The sequence below is a fragment of the Pholcus phalangioides genome, unplaced genomic scaffold, assembly GCF_987345545.1.
Source record: "Pholcus phalangioides strain wild (caught in Gottingen) unplaced genomic scaffold, Ppha-v1.0 ptg000015l_1, whole genome shotgun sequence".
Taxonomy (NCBI): domain Eukaryota; kingdom Metazoa; phylum Arthropoda; class Arachnida; order Araneae; family Pholcidae; genus Pholcus; species Pholcus phalangioides.
Genome location: NW_028301608.1, coordinates 71052681 through 71068317, shown reverse-complemented (window position 1 = coordinate 71068317; position 15637 = coordinate 71052681). Strand labels below are relative to the sequence as shown.

Genomic DNA, 15637 nt, shown 5'->3' with positions numbered 1-15637 from the left:
ATGTTCAGATTCTTAGAAAGGTGTTGAAATTCTGAATAATTAATTTCACTTTTAATTGATCTATGAATATTTCTTATGATGCAACAAAGGCAAACTTTTGCAATCTGATATATTTTTGCGCAAAGAATTATTTTGTATTTGATAATCCAGATATTTTATTAATCTATATATATAAAATTGATTTTCTGTGTGTCTGTGTGTGTATGTTCTCTATACAAATCTACAATTTTAGATCGATCGTCGCCACATTTTGCATATATACCAAATGGGACCCGACTTGAACGATAGGCTACTTTAAAATTTCGTCAGACCAGGGCAAATGCCCCAAATGGGCAAAAAACTGTCCGGCAACAATGGTTTTTGGGCCTCAACAATCACTTTCCGAACGTTTACTTTGGTTACCGTGGTTCCGCAGCAATGCGTTTCAGACGTGTATATGCCTTTACAACGGTTTGTCACTTCTTTAATCCTGTTAGTATATGTATAATAGTTTATGCCTTTATAATGCTTTGCCACATTTTCAATATACTCTCAGTAATGAGGCTTTTTGAATAGACGTCATAATCATCATCGCTTTGAGAGTCAGGAAAAGGGTGATCCTCATAGAAATCAGTGCTAAAATTGTCGATTTTACTATAGAAATGCGGAAATTAGTGGGATTTTCCTCCCCATCAATAATTTTAAAAATTGTATTGAATTCTCAATTTTTGAAATATTGAGGTCGCTTAGACATATACGAAGCCCAGGAGATTAAAAATGAAGTAATTAGCCGGACCTACTTTTGAGTTAGACATTCATGCAATAACATTGATTTCAACCATTTATTTGTGTCTTCTGAAGAATGAAAATTAATATCTCCGTATTGTCTATTAATATTCAACTGCATAAATTCATATAGTTTAGGATGTTTTAAAACTAATTATGGGCCCATAAAATACATCGAAGAAATTTCACAGCTTCAATTAAGCATTTTTGAAAGCTGAAACAGGCAGATGGATAAATTAAAGTTCGGGGGGGGGGGGATCGAAATACCTAGCGCCCCTTAAAAAAAGGGGAAAAAAATATATTCGTTTCTATGTTTCTTTAAATCTAGATTTGTTTATTTCATGAAGTCGCTCAGGAAGTCGTCATATTGGTTAACTTAGACACGGTTTGCATGTCCCTCAAAGAAAGAGGGAGATATCACGTGATCCAAACAGCCTCATGGAAGAAAACCCGGGCAGCGCCGGGTATTATAGCTAGTCTTATATATAGATCGATTTTTCGAAGTTTTTTTAACATGCTTAATTATAAAGTTATTTTACCAAAACAGTGTTAAATTTTTTTAATTTGATTTTTACAGCATTTCAATAAACATATATTTAATATATATGATAGGGTCAGGTGGGGTAAAATGGTCATAAAAAGAGGTGTTATCTTTAAAGAGGTATAACCATATGGCTTTTTCAAAAATACGATATCTTTTGGCTGATATTTCACATTACATTCTTAAAGAGTATATAAGCACATTTTTCAAAAATATTTTTTGAGTGTAACAGTTTTTTTTCAGCAGCTTTTTAGACCTCAATTTTATATTACAGTAGTGCAGTTATTTGAGTAGTGCATGGGGTAAAATGGTCATACAAAATAATAATGAAATTTTAAGAAAATAATCAGTGGGCAATGAAATTTTATTTAACACATTTATCAAACAATCATTTTCTACTTTTAAATTTATAACTTTGAATGTACTCTATGGTTAAATCTTGGCTTCATTAGGATCTTCAAATACAACTGATCCCTTATTTCATCTATGTCCTTATTTTCTGGAAAGGTATAAAAATTCATTATTTATATAGGCTTTTTCAAGATATTCAACAGATAATAAATACTTATTAATCACTTGTCTGATAATTTGCATTATTGGTTTTTGTTCTCTTCCAGCACCCCACACAGCCTTCTGACATCTTTCATAAAGTTTGAATAGTTATAAATTTGCCTCAGATCTCCAAGAAATTTTTTCTTTGGCTATGGGAGTTTAATGTAATTTTCGCATATTTATTTTGAGCAGTCAAAGTTCAACTATTTCCTTAATTAAAGTTTCTCCTATTCCATCCCATGGACGCCGGAAGTCAGGAATGATTGGTGTTGCTCAAAGTATGCGAGACATTTCTCTGTACAGGCCATAATATTTACATATATTTTTGCCTGACCATACATCCCTTTTTTGAAGTAGAGTGTCCCGTTTTTTTCAAATCTATTTGATTTTGGCGATGACCCGTTCTTCAACCTACTTTTGTAGCAGTGGCAAGATTTTTACTACAGTAAAATGTAACAAACCTATGCAGGAGGGGGTATAGAGGTCCCGTGTCTGCCCCAAGACCAGCGCTGTCTTAATGCCCACCTAGGTATGGCCCAGGGGCCCCAAGAGAACGCGGGTCTCACAAAAATGAGAAAGTTACAATATCTGAGAATTTGTTGGGTGGGATCTCAGAAAAATCGCTTAGCCCTGGGACCCATGATGCTCTAAAGACGGCCCTGCCCAAGACAATCAAAAATTAAAATTATTTTTTTGAATAAATTAAAATATTGAAAGAAAATACCTTTTTATGTGTGCTATATTTTTCAATTTCTGTTAATTTAAAATGTTTTTTGAAGGTAATGAATTCAAAATGTCTCTGGGACAGATGCCCTGAGTTCCCCCCTCATAATATTCACATAAAACTGTGAAATTCTATTATAAACCGATAAAGTGGTGGAAAATGAGTTTAACCATCAATCAATGATGGTTTTTATCATCAATTCTTTAAAACCATGCTAATGTGTATTCTGAAATCGAATAGTTCTGTGGTACGTATTTTATAGTTTTTAATCAATAATTATGGATTGGATTGTTGATGATTTAGTTGAATTCGCGTTTCAAGTTCTCCGATAATTTAAATTGACAACCATCACCACACAGTAACGTTGCGGGTCATTTGAGTATAGTGTTTCAGAATATTGGGGAAGCTTACATTGAAAACAGAAAGTGATGCCAACACATAATGCAGGGGTCCTCGAACTGTGTGCCGCGTCATCCTGCAAAGATTTTCGAAGAGACTGTTAAACTGCTCCGGGGAGCCGCGGATAAGCTTTGATTAGGAGGAGGTGCAGCTGGTGAAAAAAGTTTGAGAGCCCCTGACATCCTCCAACGCTCATAGCTGCCAACTTTTGAAAATGAAAATTCGGGAGATTTTCGCGCAAACCCGTATTTTATGCTAAAACCACTCCCTAATAAATACAATAGGGATTTTCCAAACATAAAAGTTAAAGCTTAGGGAATAAAATCCCTACTGAAGTCATATTAAAATAGGGATTTTACACACATAAAAGTTAAACCCTTGGGAATAAAATTCCTACGCAAAAAAGAAGTGAAATTGGAGGCCAAAACTTCAATGACATAAAAATAAATATTGTGTTCAATCAGAAACGCTGTGAACAAACATTCTGCGCGAATGACCCCAAAATCATTGGAAGGAAAACACCGTCAATTTTTGAAGAACACTGACTTTTTGTGACACTTGCTTGTCTTTTTTTTCATTTCACATGAGTGATGATGTCACTCTTTCCACCATGACCGATGTTTATGTCCGTAACACAACTTGTACAAAAAGGAAAAGTCGCCCTCTTCTGGAACGTTTGATGAAAGGAAATTCATCAGGGTATAAGTATCTTTAAAATTAATTAAATATGTTTTTGCTTATCAGTATTCATGCTTTGTTATATCGCACGTACGTAACTTCAACAAAAGAAATTTTGACCATATGCGCGTCACTATAATCTTATCCAATTATTATCCAGGACTATTGGCTGCTAAGCCATTTCCCTGCACGATAAGACAAACAACTTTCTTGTTACCATCAGAGGGTTTGTAAAACTTCCTTAAAAAGGGAATTTTCCCATTTACGACGTGTGACGTGATTTCGAAAGGGGAAAAAAAGAGGCTTCATGCCCCACAAGAAATTCCTTAGGGATTGTTTTCATAAGCGGGGATTTTTTTAATGAAGTAGGGAATTTTTAGGGACAATTAGGGATTTTTGTAAAAATTTGGGAGATTTAAGAACTTTTCGGGAGGTCGAGCGATGAAGCTAAAATTCGGGAGACTTGGCAGCTATGAACCCTGCCTGCGCTTTGATTTTTCTGAGGCCCTATTACGCAAATTATCGAAAGTTTCAACCAGATGTAATTTTTGTGAGGCTCCTCTTCTCTTGGACCCCCGAGCCGTGCCTGGGTGGGCCCATTTTTTTTGACAGCGCTCCCGCCCGTCAGCAAAATTTCATCAGCACCGCTCCCTACCTCCAAACGCATATTGTAGGGATCAGAAACGTACGCAGGACGGAGGGTCATAGGGGACTCTATACCAAAAAAATATTTTTTAATAAAAATTATAATTTCAAAAGAAAATACCTTTATGTGTTATTATAATCGATTTCTGTTAATTTCAATGCTATTTGAAGAGTAAGAACTCAAAATTTATCTTCCAGAAATTGATTGCGACCCACCCTTTAAGCCATATATGGTAAACCCTGGACCCCTGGAACAAATATGGGACTGAAGGTTATCTGATGTGGCTTGTCTCCTCAAATCTAATTTTGTGAAAATGAACTAAGCGGCACATTTACAGATCGCTTAAATAACCCGTGGCACAATTCCAGAGCATTTAAGTGGCCCATGGCACATTTTTGGATCACAAAAGTAAGCCTGTGGCACATTTCCAGATCACTAAAGTAAGCCCGTGGCACATTTTCAGATCACTAAAGTAAGGCGTGGCACATTCAACGATCACTTAAGTAACCCCCGACACAGTTTCATTTAAACGATCCGTGGCACATTTAGAAATCCCTTGAGTGAAATGTAGCACAGTTTTAGAGCACTTAAGCGGGCCCCCGGTGCGGTTCTGCATCACTCAAGTTACCCGTAGAACATTCCCAGATTGTTTAAGTGATCCGTGGCATAATTATGGATCATTTGCACAGTTCCAGAGCACTTAAGCAGCCCGGACACATTTCTTGAGCACTTGAAGGATCCCTGAAATATTTAGAGATCGCTGAAGAGGCTCTGTAAGGAATTTATCATTAGGGAGAATGGATAGATTGTGGGTGCCTGAACTAACAAAGGTTTTTCGTTTTTGGCGGACCGAGTAAGATGCCATTAAAAATATTTCATATTTTCATAAAGGGTGGTTGTTGACGTAAGCAGCATCCTAAACCCCCTTTCCCCCCCCCCTTTTCATCAAAAGTCAGCAAATCGGGAATTTCCCCCCCCCCCCCCATCGATGCTGATGTAATACTTGTATGACCGCTTACCTAAAGGGCCCGGTGCGTCTCAATAGTTTCGGACAAGAAAAATATTTGCCCGATTTTATATATTTGGGGGTAGGAATCGCAAGAGCGTAGTGGGGGGGGGCGGACTTGGGGGTCTGGTCCCCTCCAGAAATGTGAGAAAATGACCTAAAAAAGGGGAAAAGATGGACAAATCTATTGTTCTATCACTTTGGTCTTCCCCCCCCCCCCCGAACGAAATTTCTGGCTTCGGCATCCATTACTTCAAAATATAAAACCATGCTGTGAAATATCCATACAGAGAACGTTAAATACACACAATTCAATAGATTAACACAAAAACGTGCGAAAATTCAGCACTGAAGTTAATTTTAAACTAATAAGAGAAAATAAAATCCTGAAACTGATAAAAATTTTGGACTTGATGAATCAAAAATAATAAATACAAATACAACGCCGCAACAGGCAAATTGCCCAACAAGGTGGCTGACTTAAGAACATCATGGATCCCCGACCATTTTTTGGAGGCCCTACCTACTACTACTACACCACACATGCGCCCCCCCCGGAACCCCCCAACGAATCGGTACATGCGGGAATGTGCATGTACGTGTAGTGAAACCTGACGTGAAGTTTTGTTGTTTCTCTGTAATGCTTGTTATGTGTAGTGCTGCCATCTGCCACTAGTTTTTCTAACTATGAGTGAAGTGTTATGATTGAATGATTTATTGTTGTAGGACTGTTGCTCTCTGTGGCGAGACTGTTTAACGGGGAGATCGGCTCGCATTTGCTCGCTCAAAAGTGATGTCATAAAAATTTACGCCACGAATCAATGTGTGCGCATTTCGAAGTCACGCCCACTTTTCAATTTACTTGTACCCTCGAAACGTCGGTGGGTTGGTTCAGTCTTCCATTTTCTCTCGTCGAAAAAACGTGGTCCCTTCGATGATAGTAATGTGAAATCGTTCTCGCGAGATGTTGCTGTTCGCTACCGCAGTAGTTCTCCCATTTTGTTACCGAGACAATCCTGAAGCCTGTCACCATGTCTAGAGCAGAGCCTGAGAGCGTTCTATGCCAGCTGAGAAGGATCCGGAGAGTTTTGTCCTATCTTGGATAGGCCGCCTGTTTCCCGATGTCCCTCAAACTTGACTCGAGATCCAAGAACTGTGGCAGTTACCTTTAGAGGATGCGGAACACTGACCCCTGGGAGACAGAATGTCGAGTCACTCGGAATTTGTAAGTATGTGAAGTTATTTCTTGGTTTTCTCTCTCATTCATCATTTCTTTTTTTTTTTTTGTGGCGGTGATCTGGGAATTTGTAATTTTTTTTTGTTAATATCATGATTCATTGAGGTTAGATCCAACTCCCCCCCCCCACCCCCGTTGAAATTTTCGGTTAAGTATAAAAGTTCTTTAAGATGTCTTAATTCTAATGATCTCTATGACAATGCACAATTTCGGGTTGATTTTGATATGTTTGTTTCGCTGTTTAAAGTAAAGGTTTGTTAAATGTTGATGTTGGAAAATCATTTTTTCTGCACAGAGAGACTGTTTTGAATTTGCTCAATGTCAGTTTTTGAAGTATTTTAAATGATGCTGCTGTATTGTTAAAATATCTCTTTTGGGAAGAAAAGTAATTAAAATTTAATTATCTTATCTATTATAAATATATAGATGTGACTTGTATTAGTTTGGTTCTTTTTACTTGTTTTTCATGTGGTAAATCTTAATTAAGATGGAACTCTTTCACTCCCCGTAGATAAGGGTTATTTTGTGGTCAAGGTAACCACGCTCTGTATGCCCTGTTCGAATCACTGATCTAGGTGTTGAAAGATACTCATATAAGGAGCAAAATGGTCATAGTTCTCATAAATAATATTGTTTTGGTGAAATAGTGTCTCTTTGGGAAGTAACATGATATAATATATTGGTGCTGTGATTGTGCAAGTTGAAATTTTCAGAGAGTAACTCAAGTAAGAGAACATATAACATATTGGTGCCGTGTAATTTTTTTGTGATATAAAACCAAACATCACAGAAGTCTAATGTTTGAAGATTTTATCATTGTAGGCCTGTTACTCTCTGCGGCGAGACTTTTTAATGGGATCGGCTTGCATTTGTTCCTCAAAGAAGGGAACCACAGGAAACCAACTTCAGCCGATCACCACTGTGGTGACAGTGGGGTTTGAACCCAGATCTTTGCGATGCGAGTCCGTCACTATAACCACTCAACCACCACAAACGAGAGACCGGGATTCGAGTTCCCATGGAGGCAGAGAACAATTTTTTTCATTGTAATCATCATTGCAAAAAAATATATATAACCAGTCTTTCGAGGAATTATATATATTTGTTATATATATTGATCCTATGGTCATCTTTGAAAGAAACAGACATTCATTAACATATGCAGATTACTCATTAATTATTGTTGTATCCTTGTGTATTGTTTTTCAAGAAGCTATAGTGCATAGACAGGGTTTTTTTTTAGGAAAGTACAAGGAAAAACTATGGATGACTAAAAGAAACAGAGAAAGAAAGGTGGGTAGAATGGCTGAAAACCTACTCTGTTCACAAAAGAGCGGGCAGAGAATCATCTGTATATGAGAGATTCTTCTGTAGATTTCCGTTAATAAAGAGGTAGAAATATAGTTGAGTTTGGTAGAAAGACAGTTCCTCTCGATGAGTATAAAAAACAAGCCTGCCGTTCGGAATTGGGAATAAATTGTAGGTCCCGATCTAATTAGTGCTCGTGTGCAGAAAATGACTGTGGTGCGACAAAAATGATCAATGATCTCTTGAAAAATTTTACAATTTTTGATTTGATTGAAATATGAATTCCCCTCCCCCACTGTTTTCAACACCGAGCTAGAATGTGGGTGGAGATACGGGGGCATGGGGGGCATTGCTCCTCCAGCTTCAAATGTGAAGTCATCTGATCTAATGTATGTGTATATATGAATTGACATAATCCTTATCGTTGTGCCCCCCCCCCCTCCAGACTTTCAAGTCTATCTCTGCCTATTAGCTAGAATTAAGTACTAAGCCTGTCATCAATCAAATGTTTTGTGTTGGAGGCTCGTGTCAGACCCTCCTCCCACACATGTACATGGAGGATGGACAGGGCTCTAGCTCAAAGGCCCAGGATAAAAGTAAAATCTCGATACAACTATACTCTGGGGACCAAGAAAACATATTGTTGAAAAGGGATTATCGCTATATCGAGAAACAGCATGAATGAATGAACGCCAGGGTATCTGCCACCGGACTTATCCCGTTGACGAGATCTCTTCCAGCCCAGCTTCGTGGCAGAGTCTGGAACAAAGTGAGTGCACCTAACAGTCTGAGTGTGTAGATAGTGTTGTGTATGATATTTCATCTATACTTTAAATTGTGAGTGAAGTATAATGATTGAATATTTGTAACGTTGTAGGCCTGTTGCTCTCTATGGCGAGTCTTTTTAAAGGGGAGATCGGCTCGCATTCGCACCTTGAAGTTGGGAACCACAGAAAACCAACTTCAGCCGACCACCACTGTGGGGTTCGAACTCGGATCCTCGCATCGCGAGTCCGTCACTATAACCACTCGACCACCACAGCGGCAGAAAGAAATTGAAAGAAATAATTCTTGCACCAATTCAGAATTACCGGGGGGGGGGGGAATTTTTTCAGAATTATTGAAAGAAATAATTCCAGAATTGATGAAACTTCAGAATTAATGCAAGAAGTAATTTCAGAATTCATGAAAGCCTCCAATAGTTTACTGTGAGTGCAGGGGCCCACAAAGCACGGTGCGACAGCTCCTGTCGCACATTTCTAAGAGCGGCTCTCACTTTCACAGCAGAAATCACTTTTCCTCATTTCTCTTTGACAGCCTTAACCGTTTGTCAGTGAATATATGTTATTTAATTTTTTTGTTGACTGGGCTATGCTATACAGAGAGCACTAAAAAGCAGGAGGATATTTTCGGGGAAAAGGGACGGAAAGTATGGAAAAACATTCCCCACCCCTGCTGTATTGTTTGGGTCTCATGATGTCAGATACTCAAAAATACGAAAATGAGAAAAAAATACTAATTTCAAGGGGGCAGGGGAGAACCAGAGACATGTTTCCCTTCCTTGGGGGCTTGCAACAAAACGAAAGATTTTCAGTGCGATAAGGGGAAGAGGGATCCTCCAAATTCTTATAATTTACAAATGCAGCTGCAAGCCTTTGTTCTGGGAGGGTTTTTCCATCCCCTTGTAAATGATTTTTAGACTGAAAAGTTAAAGTAATATGTACCATAATAGTTAAATAAACCAATTAGTTATTCGTGGAAATGCTTGAAAAATGAAAGGGTAATGCATATATTCTCGCGGCCCAGTACGATTGATGTCACATTGCGGTTGAGAAACACTGTTTTAGACGATAACTTTATGGTGATAATTAAAACGTTGTGTATATTTTCTTTTTATTTGAAGTCAGTTATCTATTTTTTTTTCCTTCACAAATTATCTGTCACACTGCAAGAAGTCGTAAAAAATGGAAAAACAAACATAGAACTATTTCTCCTTCCTCTTTGAATCTCAATATACAGCATCTCATTTTACTAAGCTGTTTTTTTTAATTACATGTTTCTGTGTCTGTATTTGTTTATTTAAACTTATGTTGAGCTTTGAATTTTAATTTTGATAACAGCATTGTAATAACCAATTCTGTAGTCTGATTTTTTTTTTGCAGTATAAACTTCAGATAACAAAGCTATGCCATTATTGCATTTATATTTTTTTTTTTTGTTTTATTTTACAAGTTTTATTTTCTCAGCGACTTTTTTTGTACTTTTTAACTACATCTATGAGACTATTGATTGATGCCTTTTAACCCTTTACTTTCAGCAGTAAATGAGTATATAAAGTAATGAAAAAGTAAAATGAGTATAGAGCAGTTTTTTCAAAGTGTGCGTCGCTGTTTCTAGGGGCATCTGTAACCTTTATGTGGGGTGTCGTAGCGAGCTTGAGATATTGATTTGTGCATCTATTTCTTTTATATGGGAAAATATCCATAAATCTATCCTGAAGAGCCACTGACGAATCATGAATTAGGCAAGGGAGCCATGGTTGACAAAAGTTTGTGAACCATTGGTGTAGGGAAAAGTGTTCCCCTGAGAGAGGGATTAACTTTACAAAATATTTGGGCTTACCAATGCTAAAATAAGGAGGCGAGATATCTTGTTAATGCCACTCAAAGGACTGAGATCCATCTGAAATCAACGATGAAATGTACTGTCTCCAGTCTACTGCTATGACTACCATTGCGGTATTGAGATTTTATAATGCTCATTTTCTCATGCTTAATGAGGTGTATGGGAAAGTCCCTTGGACCTGAAATGATTTGCAAACAAAAAGAGCTACAGCAATGCAACTCCTTACAAGAAAAGGGTCCCACGGATATGTCTTCAAAAATTTTAATTTAAAAAAAAAAACACTTTTAGTGCAATATTTGAACTTTCTTCAAATGGTGATTGGTATGATTGGTATTGCTGAGCAATACAATTCAGATAATTGGTATTGCTTTAGCAACACGAGCAGATATGTTCCGGCGTCTCTGTTCCATCCTGAACATGTTTTCATTTTGAATTTGAGTTCTGTTACCCTTACAGCTGAGATTAACGAGGGCAAGATAGTCAGTATATGGCTCGTTTCAAGTCTCTCATCAAACACAATAATATTAGCTAATTTTGACACTTTTTCACTTTCTAAGTTCAAGTCAGCCACTCATGAAGTTGATTCTGTATTTTTACTTTCCTTGGTCGTGAATTGTGAAAGTTTAACATCTACAATAGGGGTGGGGGAGGTGTTCATGTTGAGCAAGAGATATCTAGCCTTCATTACTAGTCTCCTTTGCATGGTAATCATGATTTTCTTCTAAAATCCTTTTGTCTTGACTTGTTAATGATCCATCTTCTTTAAGTGATATGGAATCTTTAACTCATGTTCTTGCAGCTCACACAATACTCTAATGTTCTTTCCAACAGCTAGCAATACTAATTGGAAGAATGTCAGGAGTACTGTTGCATATTCTTTTCACATATAGGTTCAAACACCTATTTTCCAAGCTCATGTTTGCTCTGGAAAAGAAAAAAATTGAAATATATTAGGTAAAAAAAATCTTACAAGTTCAATTATATGCTAGTCAAAATAGCTCCTAGCAACTAAGTGTTAGTTAAGCCTAATGATATGACCACTTTACCCCACATTGTTTAAATTACTATAAAATATGAAATATAATGATTACAACTTACCAGTGAATGAAATAGTGTTCTTGAGATACTTCTGAAGTGTCCTGTACAGCCAATCTATAAAAAGTTTTAGCAACTAAAATGGTAGAGAGAAGTTATTCAGGCACTCCAGAAATGGAACCCGTGCTTGAACAAAAAAAAAAAACTCTTCATTGCCACTAAAATATTGCTTGGCATAAAATTTTAGGTGAAATACTAGGAAGTGAAAGTTATAACAGAAATTTGGTAGCAATATCAATTGAAATTCTTAAGTTATGCCATTTTATGTTCAGTATGACTATTTTACTCCACCTGACCCTAAATATGAAATGGTTATACTTGTGTGGCAAAAAATTCTAAATTATAATATTTAATGCAGGCCAATAGATTTTTCCCAAGAAATAATTTAAAATTGGTGATAAAAAGCCAGAATATGAGGCATCAAATCACAAAGAATGAAATAATTATCAGATACAACCTAATTGTTGTAGCTGAGGCAGATGTAAGAGAGCAGAATTAAAACCTAATGTATATAACGCCTGGTGGTGATATATTAGATGTGATGTTTCTTGTTGTGATGATTGTAAAAAATAATAATAGCTTCTGTAAAGAGAAAAATATAAAAGGTTTAAAAATATTCAACTTGTATTTTTCACAGACAATAGATGAAATAAATGGTCTTACAAAATTAATTCTAGGCCAAAAAATATGGCATGCTTGTAGGGACAAAGTGAATAAACACATCAATAAATTAGGTGAAGAAATTGAATATTTTGAAGAGGTGAACAGTGATATATTGATGCAAAAATAAGTAACTTGGAAATGTCAATTTCTAAACAAGAAACACTGGAAGAAATAAATTCATCTCTACAGAACATAGAAGAGTCATCAGTTGAACTTCATAGGGTAGCTCCACAGTGCAGTAGTTTGAATACCAAAAGAAAAGTTTGTAAAGTTTGTAAGGTAGTACAGTTTTGTTAAAGTTTTTGAAGAATTACCAGAAAATGAATCTCAAAGCACACTTAATGAAGATATTAAACAGAAAGCAAATGATATTATTTTGATAGAGTTAATTTGAAAAGAGAATCAATTTAACCATCACAACAAGGGAAAAGTTCCAAATTTTAACTCTTAATGGAATAAGGAAAAAAATCTGTGAAGAGTTCAATATCACTGAATATGCTGTGCGAAAAGCAGGAGGGCTTTTGTAAATAAAAAAGCAAAGGTGAGCCATTGTGTTTTTATTATAAAAAGAATCAAAAATTAAATTTCAACGATGTATTTGCAATATAATTTTTTAATGCAAGGGTTTAAATTTTCTTTCCTAGTTATAATCTACATTTTTTTGTGAGCATTTTAGTGGAAATTTCATTTGAATGTATTGAAAATCTGCAAAGTTACGATACATTTTCAGAAATACTATTTCTTGAATGGGTTAGAAAACAGTTTTTTTTCTCAAAACGTGTTTGTACATGAAATTTTGCATGGTCAACAAGGATGGTAGAAGTAATAAACAAAAAATAATAATTGGAATCCGGGATGATGAGTTGCATTTCAATATCTAGTTGAATGATTTGAAATCAGAGCGATCCAGTCTTATTTCAATGAATTTTGTGTTGCGAGCCAGAATAAACATATTAACGGTCAAAAAACCATTATTTTTTTTCTCCAGTATTTTACTTCATATATTTAGGAGAAATTTAAAATAAAAGTTGTTTTGGTAACTGCTGTGCCTCTGGTCTAAAAATATGTTAGAAAAATTGTATTTTTTCTAACGAAAAATTCCACAAAAACAAAGTTTACATAATTTTTTTGCATGTAAATTTCAAATGTAAGTGTATGAATTATTTTTATTCATATTCTATATGTTTTTGTGAACACTTTAGTGAAAATTTCACTTGAATATATTGAAAATGAAAAAAGTTATGATTTATTTTCTAAAACAATGCCGCTTAAAAATTGAGCCTCAGAAAAGTCACCTGCATCAGTTTTTGATAAATTTCAACATTTTTTTTTCTCAAAAAGTTTTAGAGATATGCAAATAATATTTCACACAGTTAATAAGGATGGTAAAAGCAACAAAAATATAAAAAATCATTGAAATCTGAGACTACAGGTGTCATTTTGGCATTTAGCCGGGTGATTTGAAATGGAATGACCCGGCATCAACTAAAAAGTGCCAAGCGAGCTATTCGACAAAACTTGGTTTCGCCAAAACTCTGCCTCTTGTGACATCTTGCTACCTTTCTTGATCATAGTAACCAATCACCTGCGTGCTAATGCCTCTTGGGTTGCTAAGAGAGTAGGAATAATAAATACGCTAACAGGCCATGTGCCCACTGGCACGTGTGCATAAACCAGATTCTATTTCCACTTTTTACTCGACCAATAAATCACTTGCCCATGGAACTAAACCAGCGTAAATAGCCCTTAACATCTGCTAATATTTTAAAATACTTGACAATTTATAATTTGGTTTACTATTTTAACTTGACAGTTTTGAATTGGCCTTTATATATGAAGCGGAAAAAAATCCTTTTTCACCCCCTCCCCCTTTATCGAATAAATACAATGCCACAACAGGCAAGATGCCCAACGAGGTAAATATCAAACTCGCGACACCTCTAAACATCCTTTGGTACTTCAGGCGAGTATCTTATCGACCTGGGCTACCTTTCTCTCCACTGCAACAGGAAGAATGAAGAATGGCTAATCCAGTGATTTCGTAGAAAATACTTTCTAGATATGCTTTTTCAGCAGAAAAGAGCCAAGCTGCAGGTTTTACAAAACTACAGCTTTCATTGAAAGTGATTTCTAAGTTTGAAATTAAGAAATCGTTAAGGTTTAAAAAAAATGTGCAAAATTAGTTATATGTTATTGGATGCTACATGGTAAAAGTGTACTTACCACTAATTAATTTTTGTTTCAATTATTTTACTGAATTAGTATTGAGAAGTAAAACATAATATGCAAAAAAGTAAATTTCTCATTGTGTTAGCTATGTACTTATTGTGTTCAAAACATTATCCAAAAGCATTTAGGTTTTTGAAGGTTTAAACCAGTTTTAGACTCTTGTTCATGTAGTGAAACCCAACCCTGCTTTAAGGGGGGGGGGGGAAATGCATAAACAGGAATACAAGAATTCATTCTCTATGGACTAACCCAGTGTTTTCCAAAGTGGGCAATATCGCACCCTGGTGGACGATAGAAGCTGCAGGTATAACATAGGATCCTATGGGTTTGCTTGACTTGGGGGGGGGGGGAGGGCGATGAGAGAAAAGTTTCTCTTAAGAAGGGCGTGATGGAACGAAAAGGGTGGGAAACTACGACTTTTCCTGGCGATCTTCTCCTTCAATTATACAGGCCTTTATGCCTTCGGGTCATCCCCCCGACGACAAGTTGCCAACGCTGGTGCTCTGGGTTGTAGTTGTTCCAGAATGTTTCTCCTTCCCCTCTTCCATTAAAATTTATTTCAATTTTTAAAAATCCATTCATTATAGCAGCATTTTCGCTTAAATGTGATTAATTATTTAGATGTTCCATCTCAATGGAGGGCAGGAGTAACATAATATCAAATCCAAATTCTATAGAAAATGCGTAAAACTTACATGAATAGGTCATAAGAATACGCAATCTGCTCGGAAACAAACTTGCGAATCCTTTGAAAAATAGAAGCAAAATTGTTGCGCAGTCTAACAATGCACAAAATTTGCAGGTGTGAAAATTTACAAGGTGATGAGGGATTTTCTCTCAGAATGGCTACAACATAGTTTCATGCTTTACCATGCTCTTTTAACTGTTGTTATGGTACGCAATGTTGCCAACCAAGGAGGTTAGAATAGTTGCCAAAAAGTGAACTGACCATATTTGTTCAAGAAAATTAAGTGAATTCGGGCTTCGAAATACGGGAAAATACGGTCATTGCCAATATTCGACTAAAAATGATGCCAAAAGTGAGCAAAGAGCCACTTCATTCTAAAATCTTTAGAAAAGTCGCCAACCGAGAAAAATGAAGCGCGACTTCAGTGAAAAAAAAAGACAAATATGTGAAATAAATATTCTTGTTTGTAGTCGTAATTATG

At 36.1% G+C, this 15637-nt stretch overlaps 1 protein-coding gene across 7 annotated transcripts in view; it reads right to left on the bottom strand.

Annotated features, from left to right (window-relative positions):
* Positions 1-15368, bottom strand: part of LOC149076644 (rho-related BTB domain-containing protein 1-like) — a 406423-nt gene extending 391055 nt beyond the window's left edge. For 3 of the 7 annotated variants that reach the window (XM_089244263.1, XM_089244258.1, XM_089244259.1), the window contains exon 1: positions 15164-15348. The gene's annotated coding sequence lies outside the window, so the exon portion shown is untranslated. Of the gene's footprint in view, positions 1-15163 lie in introns of all 7 variants that reach the window. The other 4 variants (XM_089244257.1, XM_089244261.1, XM_089244260.1 and 1 more) reach the window with 3 other exon arrangements.
* Positions 15369-15637: the final 269 nt, after the last annotated feature.